Here is a 26,569-nt window from a genome sequence, read left to right on the forward strand (position 1 = left end):
TGCTCTGCGGCTTTGCTCCTCTTTGCTCCCCGTCTCCCTGGTCTGTTGGTCTCCAGTAGACCAGGGAGACGTGGAGCAAAGCTGTGGAGCACGCGGGCAGCGGACAGCCCAGACGCGCCGCGGCTGTCCCGCTGCCGGCGTCCTCAGAGGCTTTGCTTCCCGTCTCCCTGGTCTGCTGGTCTCCAGCAGACCAGGGAGACGGGCAGCAAACCCCGTTCGTAACTGCGGATCCGACATAAGTCGGATCCGCGTAACTCGGGGACTGCCTGTATTGCCATAGAATAACAAAACTAACAAGAGAATTTAGAATAAGATGTTCCCAAAAATCAAATCTTGCTATTAAAGAAACTTTACATTTTATGGACAAGCATCAAATAGCATAAATATGATATGGTTATTACATGTACAGTAGGCAGATCACATTCCTTCTTGTCTTTATGGAAAGCATCTAGTACACGGTGGGCACTACCACAAATAAATGGTGGTAAAACGAATAGCTTACACATGTTACATATATAGAAGTGTGAAACAGCTATGGATTCAAATCAAGACACCAAATCTGAATTCTTCTAGGTTTTGCAAAATACAGATCTGAAGTTCTAGACTCAGACCACTTTTAAAATGGGGTAATACAATACCCCAGCATCTGGATAGTTCTAACCTTTGGGAAAATGTGGAGCTGTATTTGAGCTTTGTTGCTCAAGCCCATCTTTATAGTGAAATAATGCTCAATAAACAAAGTGGTTATTGTAAAGAGATCCCTATTAGCCACAAAATTAATTTCAGCAAAATCGCATTGACAAATAAAGTCTCTTTTTAAAAAATTATCCATTTCATACTCTTTTATTGAAATAAAATCAAAGATGTGACAGCAGCTACAGTAGTTTGGTGGGTAGCAGTTGTCAAACCTAAGAAGCATACAACCGGAGAATAGAAGAGCCAAGTATTCATTTTAAAAGGTATCAGTAGAATCCATTTTTATGTAAAGAGTCAAAAAAACTGCTCTTACCAATCTCTTTAGGGTCTTAAGCTAAATTGATGCTGATTCCAGTAATGCACAGACAATCTGGTCATCTTAAAGGATGACTAGAGACGCTAACATGGAAGCATTAGAACGTAAGAACGGCCATACTGGCTCAGTCCATCTAGCCCAGTATCCTGTGTGCCAACAGTGGCTGATACTAGATGCCCCAGAGGGAGGAAACACAACAGGTAATCTTTACGTGGTCCCTCTCCTGTCATTCATTTTTAGACAGACAGAGGCTAAGGACACCGTTCCTATCCATCCTGGCTAATAGCCATTGATGGACCTAACCTCCATGAATTTATTCTAATTGATTCTGACCAGTATGTATTATTACAGTTAGCATGGGCCCCATGTAGCCCTGAAAGTAGGCTTATAGTAGTTGACATATGTACATTTAAAGATATACAAAATAAATATTATGTGCTAAATGAAACATGTTGACGGAAACAAAATATAGCAGTTTTAACCCCTTGAATGCAGGCATTTTCTAAATTACCGGCAAAGATTTGATCTATAAAAGTGATCCACAAAAGTACTTAAACACATACTTACCTTTAAACATGTGCGTTGTTTCATTGATTTCAGGGTTTGTACAAAATCACTAAAGGCTGTTGTCCCTTCTTTCTAGGTCAGTATCCCATTCTCACATTACTATTGCCCTTCTGCCAAATGATAACATAATTCTGGGTCCTTGTAGCTCAGATTCCTTGTCGAGAAATCAGTGATGGGTATATTCTAAGTGTAACTTGTTTTGTTTACATACATATACCAGTCCTGGTACAGAGATGATCAAACAGCATTCAGGCAAACATATCTTTCCAGAATCTGTGCTCAACTCCAATGCCCAGCTCTCAGCGAGCAATTCTGCTTCAAGGATTGACATTAATCAGAGACCAAGAACAAACTCTCCAGCTTCTTGGACAACTCCTTCTCCCTAGACTCGTGTACAACCAAAAACAAACACTAGCATTTCTTCTAACCTTGCAGATAAGAAAAAAACTGGAAAATGATTTCTAATAGCACCACCTGGTAATGTCTGCCAAAACAATACAAACGCATACACAAATTTATGTTACTCTTGTACTTATGAAGTGGACAGTACAGTAACTAATAGCTGTAATAACTAACTGTGTTGGATAGTAATACTATTTAACTTGGAGCGGACACTTGAAAATCAAAAAGACAACATGAAAAAATGGCAGAATTTGTTTACCTCCAGAAGAATTTTATGTTAGGTTCACTAACAATCATGCACAGACTGTGGAAAAATCAAGAGCAAACAATATTCACAATTTGGCACATCAATGAGAGGTCTACTGAACACTGTTATGGGATCTCCACATGCAAATCCAGCATCTGAGAGAAATCAAGATGAATAATGATCATGTGTGATCCTTAGTGATCAGAGACACAAAAAGAAAGATCAAGTCGTCTCAATAAAAGGAATCCAATTTTCTTAAATTTGCAGAAATGAGGGATTTAGTAAGTTAAACTCTTTTACTAAAAATATCTCCACTTCATTCATTTTCCTAGGTAAGTTAAAGGGCTCATATCCAGCTATTGCCTAGATATTAGGACACTTATATGACTAGCCACCTGCCACAGTAAATTAAAAGAGAGACTGCAACAGATATTAGAAAAGGAGCAAGAGGAGGGGTACTGAATAGCTAGAAGATCTTGTGCCTTGTTTTTTATCTGATCCTGGTCTGCTTTGACCTACGGAGAGAAGAGAGAATCCAAAGATCTCTGGTTTTATCCTGGAGATATTCCATCTAATATTAAAACTTGTACATTAAAATATAGTTGTACTTTTTGTGGTAGATTTTACTCTGAAATGTTATCCAAACTCAGCTCTCGCCCCCAATCTAGTCTCCCGAATGCTACTTCAAAGGTGCTTCACAAGGAGAATGGAAAAAATCACTTTTTTATTAAAAAGAGAAGAAAAAATAGGGCGCTTTGAAAATTTAAATATGCTATTTCCATTTTTTTTCTTTTTCATTCAGAATGTATCATGCTTCTTTTACTTCTGGCATAGCCTGGACATAGTCTACACATGGAAATAGCATTTAATTGAATCAATTTGGCACAATCCATAGAGGTAGACAGTTTTTTATGCACTGACCCTGTAAAACCATATGCATGCACTTAACCATACCAACTATGAATAGTTCCTTTGAAGTCAGAGAAACTGCTCATTGGCCTGAAGTTAGAAGTGCGCTTCAATTTTGGCAAAATCAAGGCCTTGAATAGGTTTGAGAGTGACTAACATTGCTAATTCAGTTTAAGTTCAATTGATATCAGCCACTCAAACTGATTTATGAAAGTCTAATCAACTTACATTAATTTAGAAACTTGTTTAGTAAAATTGGTGCAATTTCCATGCTTACACAGTTCACAAAAGCTGCAGGCTCCAGAGCCTCTTCCCCTGAGCCACTCTGTTCCCAAGCTACTTGCCTTTTATATTAGTTATAATTATAATGAAAATATATTCAAAATTAAACAGAAGACAGAGAACAAAGGGATAAAAAAATCAGCTATGTTTATAACAAAATGCGGTCATCAGTACTGAATTCATTAACATTTTAATTCACTGCCACTCTCATTTATTACATTAAGGGCAATAGGCACTTTCCCTTCAGCAAAAGTATTTGCAGAATAAGGCAAGGGGATCAGCTTCTGTCGTCACTCATTACATTTCTCACCATGACTGCTATTATTAAGTTCACCTACTGAATTCATGATTTATTCAGTAGTTCCACTACTAGCTGAATTGTTTGGTAGCAGCTGTATTGCCAATTTACAGTGAGGATTAGCGTATAAAAATACTGTACACATAGTTAAAAGAAATGCATGCAATTCCCATTTCAGATGGCTAGAAGGAAGAACTTTTCACACCACCCAATTTTCTCTGTTCTTCAAGAGTGAATCAAAGATAATGTCAGTTGTGCTGACAATTATGGCAAAAAAAATTTCTCTGCCTTTATTTCTGATCTCAGACTGAAGTTTCTACATGAGCTGTCTTTTCTACTTTGCATTAGGAAAGCAATTGGAGCCAAAAACTAATGTAGTCAATTATCTTCTTTGCATCTAGTTTCTCCAGAGGACAAGACAATTATTTATTTGAGAGCAAACAGAAACTAGGAGCAACTAGGGGCTTTTCCAGAAGACCTGCAGCTTGTAGTAGTGCTTAAGTCAATACCTCACACAACTATCAACTGTATATTTCATAATGCATCTTGAAACCTTTCCTTCAAAGTACTTGGAGATACCTCCCCTTGGTAGAGTACACATTCATTTTAGTGAGATAATAAAGCCTGACAAATACCATTTTTTTCTAAATGTCTTTTCTTTGGAAGCATCTTACTCATACATCCATGAATAACTGGTGGTATGATTCTCTGCAAGCAGCTGATTTGGGCCCTGCCCTTCTGGATACTTCACAATTCATCAAGCAGGACTCATCTGCTATCTCTAGCAACTTAAAGGAGGTCATATCTCCTCCCTGCTTCTTTCCATTTTACCAGGGCCTTTATGAATGCTTACAAGGACAGCAGCATAGAGCCAATTTTATTCCCACTGATGACACCTCCACCCACAACTGAAAACTGAATATGAAGTTGTATGTTTTCTGCACACAATTTAGGCATGCATACCTTGATCAATCTTAATTTGTTAGTTTACAGCTCTAGGTAGAACTGTATGACTGAGCATTATGATTTTCCTATGGCCCAATTTATACTGGAGAAAACAGTCCATGCCCTGAAAACAAAGTAAAGACCCAATCTTTAAGAATGACTTTAGATATAGTTGTGCCTCCTAATGCTGGGCAATGTACAGAGAGCCAAATAGTTGTAAATTTAGTCCTACATGTACTGTTTGTGGGACAGGTGATTTTTATTGGTGTTTCCACAAACAATGGGTTAGGTGGCTACTACAGGAAATGTGACAATGTTAGCACCCCTTAGGATCTTTATGGTAAATAACTGTAAGGAAATATACATATTGGCAGTGATGGTCTTGTGTAGACAAAAAAGCCAAGCCATCTTCAGCAGCTAGACTCCCCGTCCCCCAAGAGGTAATCATTACTTACCTGTATTGGGAGGTTCCACAAGTTGTGTGGCTCCCTAACTGAGGGTTTACCATGCACGCCATATGTCTGCAGCGAGATTTTTTTTAATGTAATATGTACCTTTGGTGCATGCATGCACTCTTGGCTCACCTCAGGTTTCATTTGAGACTAACATATGAGGAGGACTGATCACTTCTCCAGCTCCTTCTCAACTGCAAATATATGAGATCTGCAGCAGAACGGAAGGAAGGCAGAACGTGGACCATAGGGACCAATCATGTTGAAGGATTTCCAGTTACAGGGAAGCAACCTCCTTTTCTTCTTCAAGTGATAGCCCCCATTGTATTCCATTCAGGCTTGTTCACAAACAGTACTCAAGTCAGAGGAGGATGTGAGGATGAGGGCAGAACAGCCGAGCAGAGGACAATCGCAAAGAATGAAGCATCCCATTGCAGAGTGCTGCGCTAAGGTATAATGCATAGTGAAGATACATACTGAACTACATGTGGCCACTCTGTCACAAAGTGGCACATTGTGGAGGGTGGCTGCGGTTAATTCCAAGGCTTTTATCAGGGGTGGAAGTAGCACTAAAAACTAATAATACAGTGAGGGGAAAATCTCGCTCCCCTGGGGTACAGAGCCCCCAGAAGGGTTGGAGGCTGGAGGTCAAATCAAATCAGTGAGGCAGGAGAGAAACCTAGAAGAGAAAACTTTATTATGCATGCATGCAGGCTGGCAGCCATAGCAGTCAGCCCTGAGTTACAGGGTTTTTGATCCTTTATACAGAATGCTTAGACAGTTCAGTTGTGGATTGTTCTTCTTTAACATATCAAAGTCTCAGCAGAAGTACTCTGAGACTTCTGTTCACCCCAGGAGTGCTAGAAGTAAGTTTTACAAAACAAAGGCACATGAGAATGTGGAGTGAGTGGTCTTACAAGACAAACTGTGACAAAGATAAGAGTTTACATGATAATTTGTGACAGACTAGGAGTATCCATGAATTTGAGATAGTCATTTGTAAGGGTCTTTGATTAGAGTTAATTTGATTTCACTCTGATACAGGGAGAGAGATCTGGAAAATTTTTAAACCCTTACAGCAGTTTTCTTTTAGAAAGTTTTGATTTCTGCACAGTCCCCCCTTTGACACAATTGGAGTTATTGGAATTTTTCTCCCACAACAGCATAATGCACCGCAATATCCACTTCCAGATTCTCTGTGTGGAGATTGCTTGTCCCTTTAACCCTCGTAGATATTGCCATAAACAATCTAGGGGGATTTTCTCACTGGTCTCATTTTTCATAGGTAGACGACCAAGGCCCAGTGGACACAGAGGGACTGAAGGTGTCATTCCTCTTCTGAGATGTGAGGCTTCTGGAAGAAAATAGGTAAATGGATAGGTTGGTTGATGTGAAACTGGGAAACTTTCTTGCACTTTCCAGAGAGGCAATGGATTCTGGGAGAATGGACTATAGGAATTCAGTGGGAGTGCCATTTCAGTATGAATCATTTAATGATCTTTGCAGTCCAACTTCTAGCTCATCTGAAGGAGTGGATTTTGCTCATGAAAGCTCATGATCCTGTATGCATATTTTTGTTAGTCTCTAAGGTGCCACAGGACTACTTATTGTTTTTAAAGTTACAGACTAAGATGGCTACCCCTCTGAGGCTTTTCTGCAATAATATGGTTCAAGCTGAAGCAGTTTAGACAGAGCTAGTAGAATAACTTTCAGCAAGACTAAGTCAAATGGAATCTGTAATATATGTATTAGAGCACTTGCGTGTGTGGACCTAATATGCTTGACAAGCGTGCTGAAAAGACCAAGCCATTTAAAATGGTAAATTTCTCTAGCATAGACAAGGTCATAACAAAGTGCTTCTCTTCCCACTTCCTTTGCTATGAGCAAATTTTCATTATAAGGAGAATTGACATTTATAATACCCACTGGTCTGTAAGATATAAATAAATTCACAGTCTCCGAAGTCACTAAGCAGCTCATTTATTTAAATACAATATATGATTGAGTTAGAAGTCAGTTATGTTAATTTGTCAAAAGAATAATTAAAATTTAAAAAGTAAAATCTCTTCCAATCTTCTTTAATTCATTATTCCTTCTATGACTATTTCTTAGAAGATCAAAGATTCCCTATTCACCAATTCCTTCACGGTTCTTTTGGCTATTGTTAAGTTTCTTTCTTCTGGGTATCTGAAGAAGTGTAATTTTCCAGAACTTGAAAGAGGTTAAAAGCATGTTAATGAAGTGATATAGGTCTCTATTAGCATTTCAGTTATCCTAACTGACAGCTGGAGGTGATCTGCAGCCAATGAAAGGCGTCTAGGAGGTGTTCCGTTGTTTCTGTTGAATAGTATCAGCCCCCTCAGAAATCCCTTATTCTCTATATCTTGAGTTCTGACCAGTTTCACAGGAAATAATTTAAAAAGGATTTTGTATTTAATTGAAAGAGAAGCTTTATTATAAGGAAGTTCATTATCAGCAGGGTCCATAGTATTATTTTGGATTGAATAAATACAAGTACTTTCTCACTTACTGCCTTGACATTGTAGAAATAGGATTAAATGAGGAGTACAGTTTCCCTAGGAGATGGGAATCATTGTAAAGTTCCCAGCGTGTATGACTTTGTTCACACTAGCATTTTTGGCCCTAAATGTTCCCACCACAGCTATTGCTACTGCAGCTTAAAGGGTGGTAACTACAACAGGAGTGCTGATGTGGACAAGGGCAAAAGCAGTTGCTGATAGTTTAATTACCATCTTGTCTGTACCTGTTCTGAACCGGGGTAGCTAATAAACTGGGATTCATCACCGAATTTGGTCTGCTAGTTGGATCATTAGCTCAGGCCAGGTACTGATAGGGAATACAATATGAACACTGGTCCATACTCCCTGAATACTGCCTGTCTCCACTTCCCACTGGCCTGGAGCTGGACTGGTGGGGCATTTTATGGAAAATAGTTTAATACAGATATCCCATGTCAGACAGACATGGTGTAACATATGGTTTAGGTCAGGGCTACTCAAAATGCGGCCTGTGGCCCACATGCAGCCCGCGGCCCATTTGTTTGCAGCCCACAGTGCCGTTTGGATTTATGTGGGGGATCAACACACAGCCCAGGGACGGGAGCTAAAAACAAAAAAGTAATCAATATAATGGCCTTCTGTTGATATGCATTTTAGTAGTTAAATTCCTGGACTGTCATTGCTCACTAAAAGTGCTGACATATGGGTGGAATTCGGGTACATATTGCATTTTATTAATATCAGTAGAACGGACTTAAATGGGGCCTGTCTGTTGTGTAGTCTCACCTTAATCTTTGTATTATGCCTGTCAGTGTGAAAGAAACAATTTGCATATATAGTTGCATGTATATGCAACCACGCTTAGGTAGCAGGCTATGGCACGTGTTGTGAGTATCATTCTGGCCCCTTGGGCTTCCAAAGTTGAGTAGCCCTAGTTTAGGTTAAGCCACATGTCAGAAGAGAGCTGTTACATCTAATCTCCTGTGATACTATGAGAGAGGAGGTCATTACAGACAAGTATTTCCATTTATGAACTAGTTAATTTATTTTCTCTAGTTTAAAATGTATTTTTATATAGTCCCAGATTTTAAGGAATCTTAATTTTAGGAAACGTTGAGATCAGTTTCTGTGGTGTTCAGAAAAACCCACAATTCTCACATTTCATAGTTAAAAAACAGGACTGTGTAGCACTTTCAAGACTAACAAGATGGTTTAATAGGTGATGAGCTTTCGTGGGCCAGACCCACTTCCTCAGATCAAATAGTGGAAGAAAATAGTCACAACCATATATACCAAAGGATACAATTAAAAAAAAAGTGAACACATATGAAAAGGACAAATCAAATTTCAGAACAGAAGAGGGATGGAAGGGGGAGAAGGGGGGGAGGAAAATGTCTGTGAGCTAATGATATTAGAGGTGATAATTGGGGAAGCTATCTTTGTAATGGGTAAGATAATTAGTGTCTTTATTCAAATTTGAGCGTAAAGTGTCGAATTTAAGCATGAATGACAGTTCAGAGGATTCTTTTTGAAGTGAAGTTTTAAAAGGTCTTTGAAGCAGGATGCAGGTAATCAAGTCGTTGAGACAATGTCCTTTCTGGTTGAAATGGCAAGAAACTGTTTTTTCTTTGTGATCCTGTCTAATATCTGTTTTGTGGGCATTGATCCTTTGGCGAAGTGTCTGAGACGTTTGTCCAACGTACATAGCAGATGGACACTTTTGGCACATGATTGCATTAATTATATTTCTGGATGTGCAGAAATATGTGTTCTTGATCTTATAACTCACTTGGTTGGGTCCAATAATGGTATCAGCAGAGTGAATATGTGGACAAAGCTGGCAACGGGGTTTGTTGCAAGGGAAGGTACCAGGGTTGGTATTAGTGTGGTATGTCCTGTGGTTGTTGGTAAGAATCATTTTGAGGTTAGGTGGTTGTCTATAGGAGACTATGGGTCTGTCTCCCAGAGCCTCTCAGAGTTTAGTATCCTGTTCCAGTATAGGCTGTAGTTTATTGATAATGTGTTGGACAGGTTTAAGTTGGGGGCCTAATAATAGATGATATAGGAGACAGTAAATTGAACTCTGTTGTTTATAGGGCTTTTGTATTTATGAATCAAGGAGCCTCAAAAAGACTTCTGTGATGGATGTGAGGGGCCCTTTTCTAGACATCCCAGCCATTCAGTTAATAAAATTGCCTGTGAAGGCTTAAACCCAGAAACAGTGGGTATCCAAGATGTGTTGGCAGGAAACCAGAAGAGCTAGTTGTAAGAGTGAGAAATTTGAATTAGGAAAACCAGTTTCTGCCTGCTTCAGTCTTTTGTGTGAGTTCAGAGCAAAAGCTGGGGGAAAGCTTGGGAAGCAGGCATGGAATTTTCAGCAATATCCATGTCTAGAAAGGACTGGACCTTGGAACAATAAATGTGAGTAGAACAGGGAATGTTTAGTTAGACATGATCAGGTTCTTCCTTTATTTTGGGGTTTGGTTAAGTGCTGAGCCCATGTCCATTGTAACTGAAACTGAATTCCAGGGAAGCAATTCTCTGTGCTTTAATCTTTTTGTTGTTGTTGCTCTGTTACACCTAGCAACCACGTATGTTTTACCAATAATATTTTCTTTGTTTTGTTAATAAAATCGCCTTTTAAAGACTATGATCTAATTCCTGTGTCCTAGAAAGCATGTGCCTTAAACTGAAGGCCAGTTATTAGGTATTATAGTTTGTTTTCAAGCTCTCTCCTAAGGGAGGATTAAAGAGCTTGGGGATACCCCACAGCAAGAAATTCCCGAGTACATCCTCCTGGGTTCAAAAAGGGGATTTTGCATTTGAATGGTGGCAGCGTATCGCCCATGGTCAGGGAATATGTAACCTTGGAGAGTTTCATTTGTTTTAACAAAAGCCTTTAGTGGCAGGGAACCACCTGAAGTTCCAGAGTGGGGAACCTTGACAACATCCAATTTAAAAAACAGACCAAAGGAAAATATTTACGTAACTTAGGATCAGACTTTGGAACTCATTGCCACTATATAATAGGAATACCATGAACCCCGTAGGATTTTTAAAAGGTATTTGTGTGTGTAATAAAACCATCCATGCTTACTTTAGTAGCGCAAAAACAATTACAAAAAGTTATAGATAGTAACTCTACAGAATTCATTGAATAACGCCCCCCACACACCCAGGGCTTGATCCTGCTCCACTGAAGGCACTTTCATCATTGACTACAATGGGAGTTATTTCTTTCTACATCACAGGACCTTAATCTAAAGCTGCCACAATGCTTTATAGCACTAAAACCACTCTTCAAATAATTATGAAGACACCAGGACAAATTCAGACTGAGTTTGGTTTGGTTCCAGGACCATGCAGCTGATATGAAGAAATGGCTATGAAAACTCTAAGCCCCTGACATCATATTATCAAAATCAGGGTTGTTTTGGTTTATGAGATTTCAGAAACCCATTACCCTTAGATTTATAGTGAAGGGCTACCCTTTATATATTAGGAGATTAGGTTTGGTCTAGATAAGCAAGCAAAAATTCAGAAGCCTATCCTACTAATCATTTCAACTATTAGCCAAACTTTGTAAAATAAAATTGATGTCAGAGTATCATGCTCCAGGTTGAACCTCTCTAGTCTGGCTCCCTCAGGACCTGACTGGTGCTGAACCAGAGAATGTATGGGAATGTGGGAAACTTAGCCTAATATCCACTTATCATGGCTGTGGCCAAGTAAAATCATGCTGGACCAAGGATGTTGCTGGACCAGAGTGTGCCACACTAGAGAGGTTCAACATGTAACAGAATCTTGTGTGACATTTTGGGTCTGACAGAGATGTTAAAATCAAGAGCTAGTTATGATTTAACATTTTTTCAGTTGTGTTCATTTTCATAATATATTCATTATTCATAAATTTTTGTCATATAATCTGCATAAACAGTTTTTTGGCCGATTGATTTTTCATAAACTGTTGCCTTGTTTTTGCTATACGTGATGCAGAGGTGGTTACCTAAGTAACATGTTATATTTGCTGCATCCTGGTGGGAGGACAAAGCTTTGAAGAGGAGATGTGCAAGGGACAGTTAGCAAATAATATGGGTAATGAATGAATATAATTGTTTATTTATCACTATGGCTATTTACTTGAACTAAAGCAATTCCCCAAACACCCGTGCAGATAACATCTCATCCATGTGAATGTTTGTGTTGAACAAATAAAAAAGGCACAGGTGTTCAGACCAAAACACTGATTTGGAAACTGAATGAATGCTGGTGAACAGAGTTTATAAAGCATTCAGCCAGCACAGGGTGCTATAGATATACATATTTAAACTTGTACACACATGCACAAGCACTAAGGGCATGGGGGGAACCATATTTTTCCTACTTTTGAGTGTCTTTAAACCTAAAGCATGACACATCTCTATCCTCCCTTAAAGTGACACAAAATTTAAGTCTCTTGATTACATAGCACTGACTGCCAGCTGCTGTTTTGTCTTATTCACAGCAGTAGTTTTATTGAAATAAATGGAAGTATGCATGTGTATGGCAACTAGGATTTGGCCCATAATGTGGTTAATTATAATGTGAGAAAATCGGCAGGAGCTGGGCACCTAACTTCCATTTGTTCTTTAGACAAATTCCCCCTTGTGCCTTGTTCACACGGATTGTGCTCCAACCGAAGAAAGCTAGAATACAAGCAATGCTAATCTCTTATTTTAGATAAAGGCCCAAACCATTGCAACTGTAAGTAACACAACTCAACAAAACTGAACCTAAATTGCGCCCTCGGAGTGCTTCTGCTCCTCCTAAACTGCATGGGATTTTCACCTCTTTCTCCCAGGCTCAGGGACAGCTGCAGCAGGGCTCTCTTCTCCCCTTCCCAGGCCCAGTGCGAGAGCTCCAGGAGTTACTTGGCCTCCTTCCCAGGCTTGGTGTTGCAAGAAGGGAGAGGAGTAGAGTGCCAACTCACTCTCTGTCACCAGAGAAGAGTGGGGAGCAGAGCCACCCAGAGCTATTGGGATCTTTCTGCTTTTCTCATCCCTCCAGTGTGAATGGTGCTGGCTGTTCCATTGCTTCCCTACCCTATCCTTAAACAACTCTTGAATCTGATGGGTGGGAGGGTGAGAATTAAGCCTGCCTGCTGCAGGATCCTAGCGGTGTGCACAAGAGGGCATGGGCCCTGGGGACCACAAAATAGGTCCCTCCCAAACCTATCAAATTTGTATTCCTGTACCATGCCCCTGAGGTGCCCTGAACAGCTGCTCTTCCTCGGAGGTGAAAAAGATAGTCAATCACAGGGCTTTTCCTTATATGGTGGGGACCTATCAATTGGACGTGATGGAGGCAGTAAAAGCCTTGAGTGTACTGGTCAATAACAGGATTACTATGAGCCACCAATGTGATGTGTCTGTGAGAAAGATTAATGCAGCCCAGGATATGCCTCACAAGGTATTTCCAGTCAAGACAGAGAAGTGTAGTTACAGTTATAGGAGGCACTGGTGAGACATAATGTGAAATACTGAGTACCAGTCTGGTCTCCCATGGTTAGACCATGGTTATGAAGGATACATTAAAAATGTAACAAGTGCAGAGAAGGACTAATATGATGATCTGAGGAAAGGAGAACCTGCCTGAAGAAACAAGACTTGCTTAGCCTAACAAAAACAGAGGCTGCTCTCTATAAATACATCAGAGGGATAAACTTCAGGGAGGAAGAGGAGTTATTTAAATTAAGGGCAAATATTAGCAGAAGAACAATGGACATAAACTGGTCACCAACACATTTAGGTTTGAAATTAGACCTTAGTGTCTTAGCATTAGAGAAATGAAGTTCTGAGACTACCTTGCAAAGGGAATAGCAGGGGCAAAACACCCCCACAAATAAACCTAATTTATTTCAAGACTGCACTTGAGACATTTATGGAGGGGATGGTATGATAAGCTTGCCTACTATTGCATATGGCCCACCTATGACTGCAGTTAGCAAATATCTCCAGTGGCCAGAGAGGAGGCATTCGATGGGGAGGGCTCTCAGTTTCTATAGAAAATGCTTTCCCAGGTTCCTGGCTGGTGGGTCTCACACACATGCTCAGAATCTAACTGACTGCCATATTTTGAGTCAGAAAATAAGTTTTCCCCAGAGATCCTGGGGGATTTCTAATTTTCACACTGTCCACATGGGTCACTTGTGGGTTTAAACTAGAGAAAAAGTTGGATTCTCTGTAACTTGAAGTCTTTTCATCAATATTTGAGAACTTCTGTATCTCAGCCACAGGTTGTGAGCTATTATGGGAATGGGTGGGTGAGGTCCTGGAGTCTGCAATGTGCAGGAGGTCAGAACAGATCATCATGCTGGTGCCTTCAGGCCTTGATGTCTAGCAGTCTACATACAATCTTTAAAAATGAAAAGCCAAGCCATCAATTTCCTGCCTAATGAAAAATTCCTGCCTAGCTGCTGCTGCTTCTGTCCTGGAGCCAAGTGGTCCCTCTGTTTGTGCTAGCAAGTATGCATGAAAAGAAACACGTCCTGACAGCCCTGAGATCAGCAGTCTGGGCTTCATGCTGATTGCTGCACAGCGGAGCACAAGGGATTTGAGGGCAGTAGGTAATAGAAGATGGTGGAAGTCCATCAATAATAAATGTTAAAACAGCCAGAGAGAGAAAAAGGAAGGAAACTACATGGTGGTGTTCAAAGCTGGCTGGAATTCTTGAAAGGTTTCTCTGAACTCTGTGCTACAGGAAAACACCAGCCAACACACAATGTATGTCTGTAAGTGAAAAGAGAAGTTAGGAATAGCTTGCTTTTGGAATCACATACTAATTTGAGGTATTCTGAGGCAGTGCCATTTATTTTAAGGAGATGGAATGGTGTAGAAGCTCAGAAGGAAGTTCACTGGAAATGGACAACAGTAATTCTCCAGCCTTTCCAGAAAGGTGGGAAGGTGTGTACAGAATCTCAATGCAGATTTTTTTCTGCCTTTGTTTCATAATTCTACATACCAGACTAAATTTTAACACAACCTCCCAATATAGGTTATCAACATTTTGGTTCAGAAATACAAACTACTGTATTAACAATCATGTGCAGAATAGACTGGATCTTGTCAAGCTAAATTACCTAAACTGAAAATCTTAACGTCAAATTCTCTCTCACATCCATACAGACATTTAACTGTAAAATTCACAATGGCTAGCAGCCAAATAGCCTTGCCTATGCCCCTGCCTTTTGGAAACTACTCTAAGCCCTGATTCAGTTTCCATTAGAGTCCCAGAAAAGACTATCACTGACTTCAGTGGAAGCAACCCCTTATAACACTTAGCATTATAGATAACTGAATATATATCTAGATTGTTCAGTAGCATTGTAACTGTAGTATTTTCAATTCCAAGTATTTACAAATATTTTTTAAAAGATTATATTGTGTTTTTTTTGTCAGTCTTGAGTTTTGAATCCCTCTGCCCACTGCTAATGGGAGCGTGACAGTCACACTCTTGCTAACTATCCCAAATTTGACCAGAATTTCAGCCCTTGCTCTAGAATCTCTGGCTGGGTGTCTGATGGTTCAGAGCTATCAGCTTTTCCCCCAAAGTTCAACATTCTAGTTAAATGATTTTTTGTCTCCACCTAGTCACATCTGTGCATCTCCTAGCCCAGCAATCAACTATTCAACCCTCCAGTCCCCACATCAGCATTGCCCCCTCAATTTACTTCTGCTCCACATGCAACTACATCGGATCTTTCTCCCTTTCTCCCAGGGCTTAGGGTCAGCTTTTCCAAGATCCTCTTCTCCTCTATTCAGGCCCAGAGGGCAGCTTCAGAGGTTACTCACACCCTCTCCTCCTTCTCACACTTAGGGCGTGTCTAGAATACAGGTTTTTTTTAGAAAAAAGTGGCCTGTTTTTTAAAAAAAACTTCACCTGCATCTAGACTGCAGCTGTATTCTTTTGAAAGTAAATCGAAAGGACGTGGCAGTTTTTTTGACTGCAGAAAACCTTGTTTTACAAGGAATAACGCCTTTTTTTGTAAGTGCTCTTTCAATAAAAGGTACTATGTAATGCAAACTGTTCTTTTTCGAAAGAGAACATCCAGACTGCCTGGGTGCTCTCTTTCAAAAAAGCAGCTTGCTTTTTCAAAAGTACTGGTTGTAGTGTAGACGCTCTTTTTCGAAAGAGGCTTGTAGTCTAGATGTAGCCTTAGTGCTGCTAGAGAAGAGGAGAGAGGAGCAGAGAACAAACTGATCCATTCTCCCAAGAGGGAAGGGAGAAGGAAGGAGCAGATCCACTAGAGTCTTTCTGCTCCCTCTTTCTTCCTCCCCTTCAGTGAGAATGGTGTTGGTTGGACCCTCTCTCACCTCCCCATTCCAAAACATCTATTGGCTCTCAAGTGGAGTGTGGAGAGCTAAACCTGGCTCCTGCGGCAGTGCTGATCAGCTGCTCTTCCCCAGAGGGTGGGAAAGGCAGCCAATCACAGGGGTTTTCCTTAGAGCAGGGCTAGAAATTGCATGTGGATTTGAACATTTCCTGCCATGGCATACCTGGCTCACATTGTGTGATATTTTCTGTTCCTTAAGATTTTAAGCCTCATGGCTGAGCAGAAAAGCTTAACAATGGGATCCAGGTATAATCTAAGACTTCAGAAACCAGAAAGTACATAAAAAGCTTCTCAAATGTATTTTTCTAGCAGTCACTATACTTTTGAGCTCACTATTTAGCGGGTGGAGGGAGCGGGTGGAGGGGCTCACTCCTGATTTTTTTAACACTTGGTGCTAGCAATACTGAGCTTCTGCTCCCTAATCCTACATGGAGGATTCAGAACTCTGGAGTCATCCCTGAAGAATTCCAGCTCCAGCAGGTGTTGGTGGGAAGGAGTGGACTAGCTGGAACTCATGTTCCTCTATCCTTTCCAAAATGTTATAATGGGACTTTTTTTCCATTTAAAAGGAGTTTCAACTGTAACTGAAAATAGCATGCATCTGACCAAGTGGGTCTTTGCCCATGAAAGCTTATGCTCCAACACTTCAGTTAGTCTATAAGGTGCCACAGGACTCCTCGCCGCTTTTGTAGATTCAGACTAACACGGCTACCCCTCTGATACTTGAAAATAGCATAGCTTTCTAGCGCACACAGCTTGGAAGGTAGGCAGTAGCTCTAAATGTATTGGCTCTTTTGGGGGGTGAAAGATACACCAAAAATATTAACAGGAAGTGATAACTAGGTTAGAGAGCTGATTATTTAAAACCAATTTCATGTGTGTTTTCTCTTAACAACACACGTGAAAGACAATGACAAAACTCATTGACTTTGGTGGGAACAGCATCAGTCTCAAATCCCCAAAATAAAAATGCAAAATACACAATTGCCACAGCAATTGCTGGCTCAATGCTGGCTACTAGTAGGCCAGAGATGTACAGGGCAGCCCTGCTACAAGTCTTCTTGGAATACATCCGTTCTGCATTAAAATGGTTGGTGCTTGTAGGAACCGATGCATTATACATCCTCTCATTCCCCACTCTTATGTCACACACAAAAAAACCAACCCCAATTTGCACAAATGGAAGTCAGCTGCGGGCAAAAAAAATTCCCAGCTTTAATTTGTTTTGCTATAAGTCCAAGTTTTTTGGAACCTATCCTGGACTTATAGCAAGGATGGACAGTATGTATGTCTTTCAAAACTTCCAATCCCTTGACAAAGCAGTTTCACTCTGTGTTCCTTTACCACAATTTATTTAATGTCAGAGATCAACCATGTTCTTTGGTGCTTTAGTTCCCTGCAGTACATATGAGAAGGTATTAGGTGAGTCTGGGTTTCATATGAATCATGCCCACTTTCAAGACATGCATATTTTCTCTCTGCAGCTATGAATGAGACTCTCACATCTTTTCTGTACCTTTTTTTTTTGAGGCAGATTTAGCATCAAATGACCTAATTTCCAAAACCCTCTGTATTCCTACATTAGCTTAAATGGGAATTGCCCAGCACCTCTGAAATCAGGCTAATTGCTTGTTTGTTGCATAGTGACTTTCAAAGATCTTCCACTAGCTCACTTCTGTCTTTTTCCTACAGACATCCATGGGAGCTCTAACCGGAATTCAGATATTAGGTTTCCTTCACAAAAAATCTCTACAAATGATGTAGTGTTAATATTAAGTATATCTTTACAGTTTGTTATTGCTTCTTCCAGTGTTTGAAATGCTACCTTAGAATAAGTTTATATTTTTGACAATATTGAATCTTCTTTTAGCCAATATTTCTTTATTTTCATAGTTGTGTTTCTGCTTGGCAAACATTTCTTCATGATGAGCTTGTATTTACATTTCCCCTTTCTTGCCGCAACACATTTGTATCCATATATTTCTGGGGATCGGATGTTTTTTAGTTCTTTCTTTTGATTCTATACCAATGGATCAAAGCATATTATAAACCTTATATGTAAGCTACAGGCTAAGGAATGGTTGACTTTAAGTATCTTGATGATGTGGTAGGGGATATTTACAATCCATTGACCATTGCTCACCAGATTAATAGTTTAAAGAGTCCATGAGTAGTGTTGGTAAGAGAAAAATTCTTATTAAGAAGCAAAGACACGGTTGCTTGTTTCTTAGCCTTCCTTTTGTTTATAATAGCTCTAGAAAGCATTAGCTTTTGTTGTAGGAGCTACACACATAATAAGTAAGCATAACAATCTGTGATTATTATTTATGAGTAGCTTTCTACAGGCAGTCCCCGAGTTACGCGGATCCGACTTATGTCGGATCCGTAGTTACAAACGGGGATTTCTCGCCCCGGAGAACTAGAGCAGCGGGACGCCTGGTCCTGCCGCCCGCCTTCTCCGGAGCGAGAAAAGCTGCTCCCTGTCTCCCTGGTCTGCTGGCGGAGCCAGCAGACCAGGGAGACGGGAGCAAAGCGGCGGAGCACCGGGGGCCTGACCCGCGGCCGCTTCCAGATCAGCTGGAAGTGGTGCAGGTCCTGCCGGGTGCTCCGCTGCTCTGTTCAGCGTCTCTCTGGTCTGCAGAACAGGGAGACGCTGAACAAAGCGGCGGAGCACCCGGGGCCGGACCCGCGCCGCTTCCAGCTGATCTGGAAGCCGCGGGTCCGCCCGGGTCCTCTGTGGCTTTGCTCAGCGTCTCCCTGGTCTGTAGACCAGGGAGACGCTGAGCAAAGCCGCGGAGGACCCGGGCCGGACCGCGGTGCTGATCTGGAAGGGCGCTGATCTGGAAGCGCCACGGTTCGGCTCGGGTCCTCCGCAGCTTTGCTCCACGTCTCCCTGGTCTGCTGGGGGGGGATGCAGCTAGTGCCCCCCCAGCAGACCAGGGAGACATGGAGCAAAGCCAGGGGCCTGTGGTAGAACAGGTGGGGCACTGCCGGTTGGTCCCGCAGCACCGCTTCTTGGCGCTACTGGACCAACCCGGCAGCACCCCAGCTGCTCTGCCCCAGGCATCCTGATTCAGCTGCTGATCAGTTTCAGCAGTGGCTGAATCAGGATGCCTGGGGCAGAGCAGCTGGGGTGCTGCTGGGTTGGTCCAGTAGCTCCGAGGAGCAGCCGCGCTACTGGACCAAGCCAGCAGCACCTGAGATGCTCTGCCCCAGGCGTCCCAAAGACACCCGCTGCTGAAACTGACCAGCGGCTGACTACAGGAAGCCCGAGGCAGAGTTGCTCTGCCCTGGGCTTCCTGGAATCAGCTGCTGATCAGTTTCAGCAGCAGCTGACTTGGGGATGCCTGGTGTTCTTATCTTGAATCTGTATGTAAGTGGAACTGGTGTCCAGATTCAGCGGCTGTTGAAACTGATCAGTTTCAGCAGCGGCTGATGCCAGTTCCGACTTACATACAGATTCAGCTTAAGAACAAACCTACAGTCCCTATCTTGTACGTAACCCGGGGACTGCCTGTACTTTGTTTATTTTAACTTGTAACTTGAGGGAAGCTGTAGTATTCTAAATACTTTTCAATCATTTTAAAATATCATGCATAACCGGATGCACTTGTCGTGTGTGATTAACAATTTGGCATACACAGGTTGTGACAAGGAAAGCATACCATTAGCTACACTCATACTGAAGTTCAATGCCAGTTTGTGACCAAAGCTTAAGTGGCAACCTTTAAAAAAGCCTCTTTTATATGTGTGCTAAGTTTTCATGTCTCTCTCTCTCTCTAGGCTTCACTCACCACAACTACACTAGAAAGGGGAAACCAAATAGACTGTCCATTTTTCACCCAAATAAAATGTCTTTTAGTCCCCTAATTTAGGACTAGATTGTATTACCTGCCAAGGTAAGGGGTTGTGCAAAGGTGGGCAGAGTGCCCCTGAGGGAGTGTTGAGAGAAGGGGTATCAATTTAGGCAAATCTGGGCAGGGGGCAAAGTTGTGGCAGCATCCCAACTTTCACTCCCCACTGAGGCTATGGTTGCTCCTGGGGAGGTTAGCAGAGTGATCCCATGCTGGATGGGAGAGGGGAAGTGATGGGCCAGTCCTATCCGATGGAGTGGGGAGGACTCAGAAGGTCAGGAGTAGGGTGTTTTACCAGAGGCCATTCTGGAGCAGGTATCTGAGCTGGCTCACTCTGCATACAACTCCAGCCCAGGACACAAAAAGGTGCCCCATCCCCTCTTAGCCAATCCTACCACATCCCTCACAGACCTAGGGGAGACACCCTAGCTCCAACTGACAAAGGGCTGTGAAGAGTCTGAGCAAGTACATAAGAACTGGGTCAAGCCGAAGGTCCTTGTAGCCCAGTAGCCTGTCTTCCAACAGTGACATATGACAGATGTCCTAGAAGGAGTGAACAGAACTGATAACCATCAAGTGATCCCTCTTCTGTCATCCATTTCCAGACTCTGACAAACAGAGGCCTGGGACACCATTCCTACCCATTCTGGCTAACAGTCATTGATGGACCTAACCTCCACAAATTTATCTAGTTCTTTTTGGAGTCCTGTTAAAGTCCTAGTCTTTACAACATCCTCTGGCAAGGAGTTCCACAGGTTGACTGAGCGCTGTGTGAAGAAAAACTTCCTTGTGTCTGTTTTAAACCTGTTACCCATTAATTTCATTTGGTGACCCCTAGTTCTTATGTTATGGAACAAGTACATAAATTTTCCTTATTCACCTTTTCCACACCAGTCATGATTTTATAGACCTTTATCATACCCCCGTCCCCTTTAGTCTGCTCTTTTCCAAGCTGAAAAGTTCCAGTCTTTTTAATCTCTCTTCATATAGGACCCATTCCAAACCCCTAATCATTTTTGTTGCTCTTTTTTTAATCTTTTCCAGTGCCAATATATCTTTTTTGAGATGAAACAACTACATCTGTACTCAATATTCTAGATATGTGTGTACCATGGACTTAGATAGAGACAATAAGATATTCTCGGTCTTATTTTCCATCCCTTTTTTAAATTATTCCTAACATTCTGTTGGCTTTTTTGACTGCTGCTGCACATTGAGTGGATGTTTTCAGAGAACTCTCCACAATGACTCCAAGATCTCTCTCTCTCAAGTAGTTATAGCTATTAGTCCCCATAATTTTGTATGTATAGTTGGGATTATCTTTTCCAATGTGCATTACTTTACATTTATCAACATTACATTTCATTTGCTATTTTGTTGCCCAAACAATTAGTTTTGTAAGATTTTTTTGAAGCTCTTCCCTGTCTGCTTTGCTTTTAACGATCTTGAGCAGTTTGGTATCATCTGCACATTTTGCCACCTCACTGTTTACCCTTTCTCCAGATCATTTATGAATAGGTTGAATAAGGCAAACTGAACCCTGCCTCATAACAAGTAATGCCCTTGACAAAAGCAAGTTTTTGCACCTAAAAGCAGGACAGGACCATATTTTAGGAGCTTAAAATGAGGGCTGGGGAGCAATGAGACATCCCTTTATCAAGTGTTGCTTAATATTCTCAAGCAACGGGCCACCTATGCTGGTCAGTGCCCAGTGGGGAGGACCAGAGGGTGGAATCCTGGCTGTGCCTATTACTCACACTTTTGCTTCCAAGCAGTATCAGGAGCTGGTAAGAGCCATAAAGCAATCTGTGTAAGGTGATGTGGGGGAGGGCAGAGGTCTTATTTGTTGTCATTGCATGTTCACATAGTCTCAGGGCACAATCTGATATTGAAATATTTGTCACCAATGACCTTTTTATGATGCCTTTTAGGCACAGAGCTTAAGGACTTTAATAAATATTAACTAAGCTTCAGAACTGCGTTGACCAATTGTTGCTAAATATGTACTTCTAAAAATCTGTGGAAAATTTAAAAATGGAAAATTATGTTTTTCCACATACATATGCTGCTTTTATGGCACTAAATGGTTTATATCCAATATGTCTAACACTGCTCTATAGTGTAAATAAGAAGCAACTCCAACATCAATGGTTATTCTGAATGAGCACTAACAGAACAGCACTTGGGTCACTGGTGTTTTTAAATGCTAATGGCATCAGCCTGCATGCTGGACTTGTGCTCTATCATGACAAAAAAGAAGAAAGAAACTATCAGACAAAGGTATTTTGCCCACAATATTTTGGGGTAGGTATTGGCAGACCCACTCTCATCCTCCCTTCCCTTTGAAATCAGCAAATAGAGAGTCCTCTTTTGACAAATGGGTAAACTGAAGCAGAACAGATCCTAAAGTTGTAGAGTGCTGTTGACTTCAACACCAGTTGAGGAGCTGACCCAGAGAGAGTTTAAATGACTTGCTCAAGGTCACTGAGCACGAGAAGGGAACATAACACAGAAGTTCCAGTTACCAACATGCCTTAAAGCTCTAGATCCAGTTGACTGAGCTGTATTTTTTAAGTTTAAATTAATGCTCACACCTCAGTAATGCAAAGGATTGCCATACATTACAAGTCACCATCAGCAGACCAGACAACTCCAACCAGCTTCATGCTTTGGTAGTTTGCTGAACAGAGGTGAATTTAAGCATACTCTTAAAGTCAGACTCATGCTGCTTAGCCCATGTCAGACACGGATTGAGTATGGACGTTTTCAGGTAGGGAAGGCGAAATTACAGCTCTGATTTAACAAAATTAATAAAGGATTTATCTGTCCAGGTAGGGGTGACCATCTGTCCCATTTTTAACGGGACAGTCCCTTATTTTAGCTCTCTGGAAGGTGTGTCCCCCTTTAAAAAAATGGGCAAATTGTCCCATATGTTCCACAGCAGAGACTGTCTGTTGAAAGAGCTGACTGGGGATGTCTGGTGCAGGCTCTTTAAACAGAACCTGTGTGCCTATGTGCTGTTCCTGGCATTCGCTGTTGCCAGCAGCCCCTGGGAAGAAGCTAGGGAGGCTCTCACATTGCTGTCAGGTTCCCAGCAGCAGTGCCCCCACATAGACAGCCCCCAGCTCCCTTGTGACAGCAGGTAAGGTAAGTAACCTGGTCCCAGGGCTTCCCCACTCTCTCCCCCCCACCACCTGCAGCCCCCTGCCCTGATTTCTGCACCTCCCTCACACTCCAAGTCCCCTGCTCTGACTCCTCCACATACCCCACAGCCTCCTGCCCTGACTATTGCACTCCTACCCCCACCGCCTGCCCCCCCACATGCAGCCCTGACTCCTGCAGCACACCCATGTCCCTCCACACACACACCCCCCCAGCAACCCTGCCCTGATTCCTGCAGCTCCCTCTCACACTACCAGCCCACGCTGGAGGACAGCGAGATGAGGACAAGGCAGGCACTTCTAAAGAGCAGTAGCCACTTAATTGTAAGTATATATATTTACCTAATTTAGTTATAATAATGCAGTATGTCTTTTTAATATAGGTTCAATCAACTTAATATTTGTACTGCATAGTTCTGATTGCTTGCCATCAAACTCACTTACATCCAAGCAATTTTACCAGGTGTCCCGTATTCAGCATAGGGAAATATGGTCACGCTATGTATATGTAAGATTTTGCTCATGATTCTCTGTTCTATTCTTGGCCTGCTACAAGAACAGAGGTGGGGAGGTTGCAGAAAGAGGTTGCTTTAAGTCCCTTTGGAACTCCCTGTGGTCTAGGTGGTTGGGAGTTTGCCCATTAAGTCACCAGCAGGCTTAGGACTGTTGTAATTCATGCTGAGGCTGCCCATGGCCCTCTTGAAGCTAGAAGCAGCTACAAGAGCTCCAGGCACTCTCCTGCCCTCCTGCAGGGAAATGGTGGAGAGGTATTCAGGAAGCACACAGTAAGAGAAATGCACCTGAACAAAAGCTTAGGAGCAGAGTATCAGATTTTGATTCTTTTTCCTAGCCCTTTCCAATCCACATGCTCAGGTTAGACAGAAGAATTCAAAGCTCATTATATGCACATGGGATAGCTCCTGACAACGGGTGTAGTTCCACGTGCGGAAATACCAAGAAAGACGTTTCCTATTTAGTCAAGAAAAATATCTGTACTTAGCAACCAACTTTCACGAATGTCTTCAAATGGAAATTTTAATTGGCATCCACCTGGAAGGATTTTTATCCTGTTAATTAGAAACTACTATCCTAACCAATGAAACCTCCATCCAATACCCCAGTCCTCCCATGTGAAGGGGGCATCTGGCAAAGGTATGGTGTAAGGGTTTCAGAAGTGCAGTGCTCTCTAAGTCCATGTCTGCACTAGGAAACTATTTTGAAATAACTAACATTGATTTAATCACAGATTTAGTACAGATTTCAAAATAAGTGGTTCATAATTTTGAAATAATGGGCTTGGTAGTGTGGATGTTCCACTTGTTAATTTGACCTAAGGGGGATTATTTCAAAATGTAGACCAGAGCTAAGAAAGAAATAGGAAAGCCAGAGTTTAGAGAAAAGCTAACAGAACCCTAAGGACAGGGCTCTACGGTTACTCCCCAGCTGCAATGTCTTGAGAATCAGATTTGCCAGCCCTCCTGGCCTCTGCCAAACCAGGAGGGAATGACATAACATTTGTTTCTTGTGCAAAATAATCCTGATGAAAGAGCAGGGTGGCAGGTTGTTCTGCTGCCCTAACCACAATATTCAACCCAGGAGAGGGGAGCTGGAATGTCCACCAACACTGCCCTCTACCCCATAGATCATCCTATATCAGGGGCATATAGTTCCCCCCATCGCCAAAGAAATCTTTCTGATCTTTAACGGTCTTGCCATTGGATCCAAACATGTATTTACAGTTAGTAAAAGTGATGACATAGTTATTGAAACATGGAACCTAATGTTAACTGCTGCAATATCATGCTGCTTGTTTCTAGTGGCCATTAACTATAGAAACAATTATTGGCATGCTCCAGTGCTACAGAGCATGTACATTCTCAGAATGCATCATAACAAAGCTGCATACAGCCTAGCAACGGTACGCACTGACCTTGTGTTAGACTCCAGTGAACAGTCACAAGCAGAGGAGCACATCTATTTACGTATCTTCTCCACCTGTAGCACCGACTTTCAGGAATGGCTTTGATGAATGACATCTGTACCAAGGTCAATTTTGCAGGTTAACTTTTAGCTATTACCTTTGCAGGTTCTCAGTCACTATGTTTACTGAAATACAGTTTACTGGAAATCCAAAGGTTTTTATTTGGGGATATTATTAATATTTATACAAATTCTCATTGTCAAACAACCCCCCCCCCCCCAACATCTCAGCAAAAATTACCTAATTTAAGTAATGTTTTAAAAAGGTTTACTATAATTAAGCCAAGCTCTCCTTAGGCTTATCGGAATTGTGCTCATCTTCTCTGGCAAAGGTATTTCAATGTCGCAGAAGCCTTGACAGTGTTTTGCTGAGTGATTGATTATGCAAGGACTGCAATATCCTGTTCACATCACTTGCTTGACAGCCCCAGCTGATAAATATATACCATCCCTTCTGTGCTTTGATTTTCCTTTGCAATATTTTTGTTGTAATTACTTGATACCTGTCAGATTTCTCACAGTACCAGCCACTGTTTTTACTTGAAGCATACATTTATAGCAAAGAGGAACTGATATAAGAATTGATTTTATCTGTAGTAATTCCAATTAGAGTCATCAGGACTTTATTTCTTTATTTCAATCAGACTACTAAATACACAGTAGATGATTAAAGGGTACTATCAAACCACAAGGTTCATGATTTGACCTACCATATGTGTAAATGATTATAACTTGAGGAATATTGCATAGCTGGAAAATATTTTATGGCTTAGATTCACTGTGAATATTTTTTTGTAAAAAACAATTACTCTTCTTGTTGTCTGTTCTATATCTGCAGTGACCAAGCCCGTTCCTTACATGATCTGTGTGCATTATAACTGGCAATGTGTTCTGTACTGGTGCACCAAAAAGGAAGTAGCAAACATAATCTCTGCTAGAGTTTTGGCCACCGTCATTAATGAGGCTGTGGAAGTACTGGAGAACCCATGTTCTTGCTGACAGATGAAGACTGAGAGGTATACTAGGCCCACTTTACACTAGAATCATATTAATTGTAACACATAGGTGCTACAGTGCGATTCTTCAAACACTTACAACCCAATCAAAATCAATTTTCACAGCAATGCTCACAGGCATTTCTCCTTCCTAGGGGGATGATTTCTCTGTTAAGTGTTAATATTCAACCCCTATCCCCATTTCAGCACTACAGCTGTGAAAAGTAAACACACACAGTTGGATGCCCTGGGAAGTGTGTTTTGTTACTCCATTTTGACACCAGAGCTCCTTCGTTTACAGCACTAATGTCTCTCTGGCCATATTATCAAAGTATTGTGCGCGGTCATTCTTAGTTATAGTCGTGTCAGACTAAGAAAGCATTTGCATGTTTAAGCAAACCAGTTAATACAATGTAATTACTTCCCTTAGCTTTTCTCCTCCATGATAATCTGAATCACATCAGCTGACATGTTATTGCAGAGTTGCATGTCAGCAGGCTTTGATTTATCACCAAGCAGATGATGTGCTGCAGGTGAGAACTGAGGTGCAGTGGCCAACCTGCTAGAAAGCACAG

At 41.5% G+C, this 26,569-nt stretch overlaps 1 protein-coding gene across 5 annotated transcripts in view; it reads right to left on the reverse strand.

Moving 5' to 3' along the window:
* Positions 1 to 26,569, reverse strand: part of RGS6 (regulator of G protein signaling 6) — a 505,151-nt gene that overhangs the window by 184,958 nt on the left and 293,624 nt on the right. The window contains exon 1 of one of the 5 annotated variants that reach the window (XM_075927287.1): positions 24,950 to 25,048. The exons of the other annotated variants lie outside the window; for them this stretch is intronic. The gene's annotated coding sequence lies outside the window, so the exon portion shown is untranslated. Of the gene's footprint in view, positions 1 to 24,949; positions 25,049 to 26,569 lie in introns of those variants that run through there. 5 annotated transcript variants of the gene reach the window in all.

The sequence above is a fragment of the Pelodiscus sinensis genome, chromosome 4 (assembly GCF_049634645.1).
Source record: "Pelodiscus sinensis isolate JC-2024 chromosome 4, ASM4963464v1, whole genome shotgun sequence".
Taxonomy (NCBI): domain Eukaryota; kingdom Metazoa; phylum Chordata; order Testudines; family Trionychidae; genus Pelodiscus; species Pelodiscus sinensis.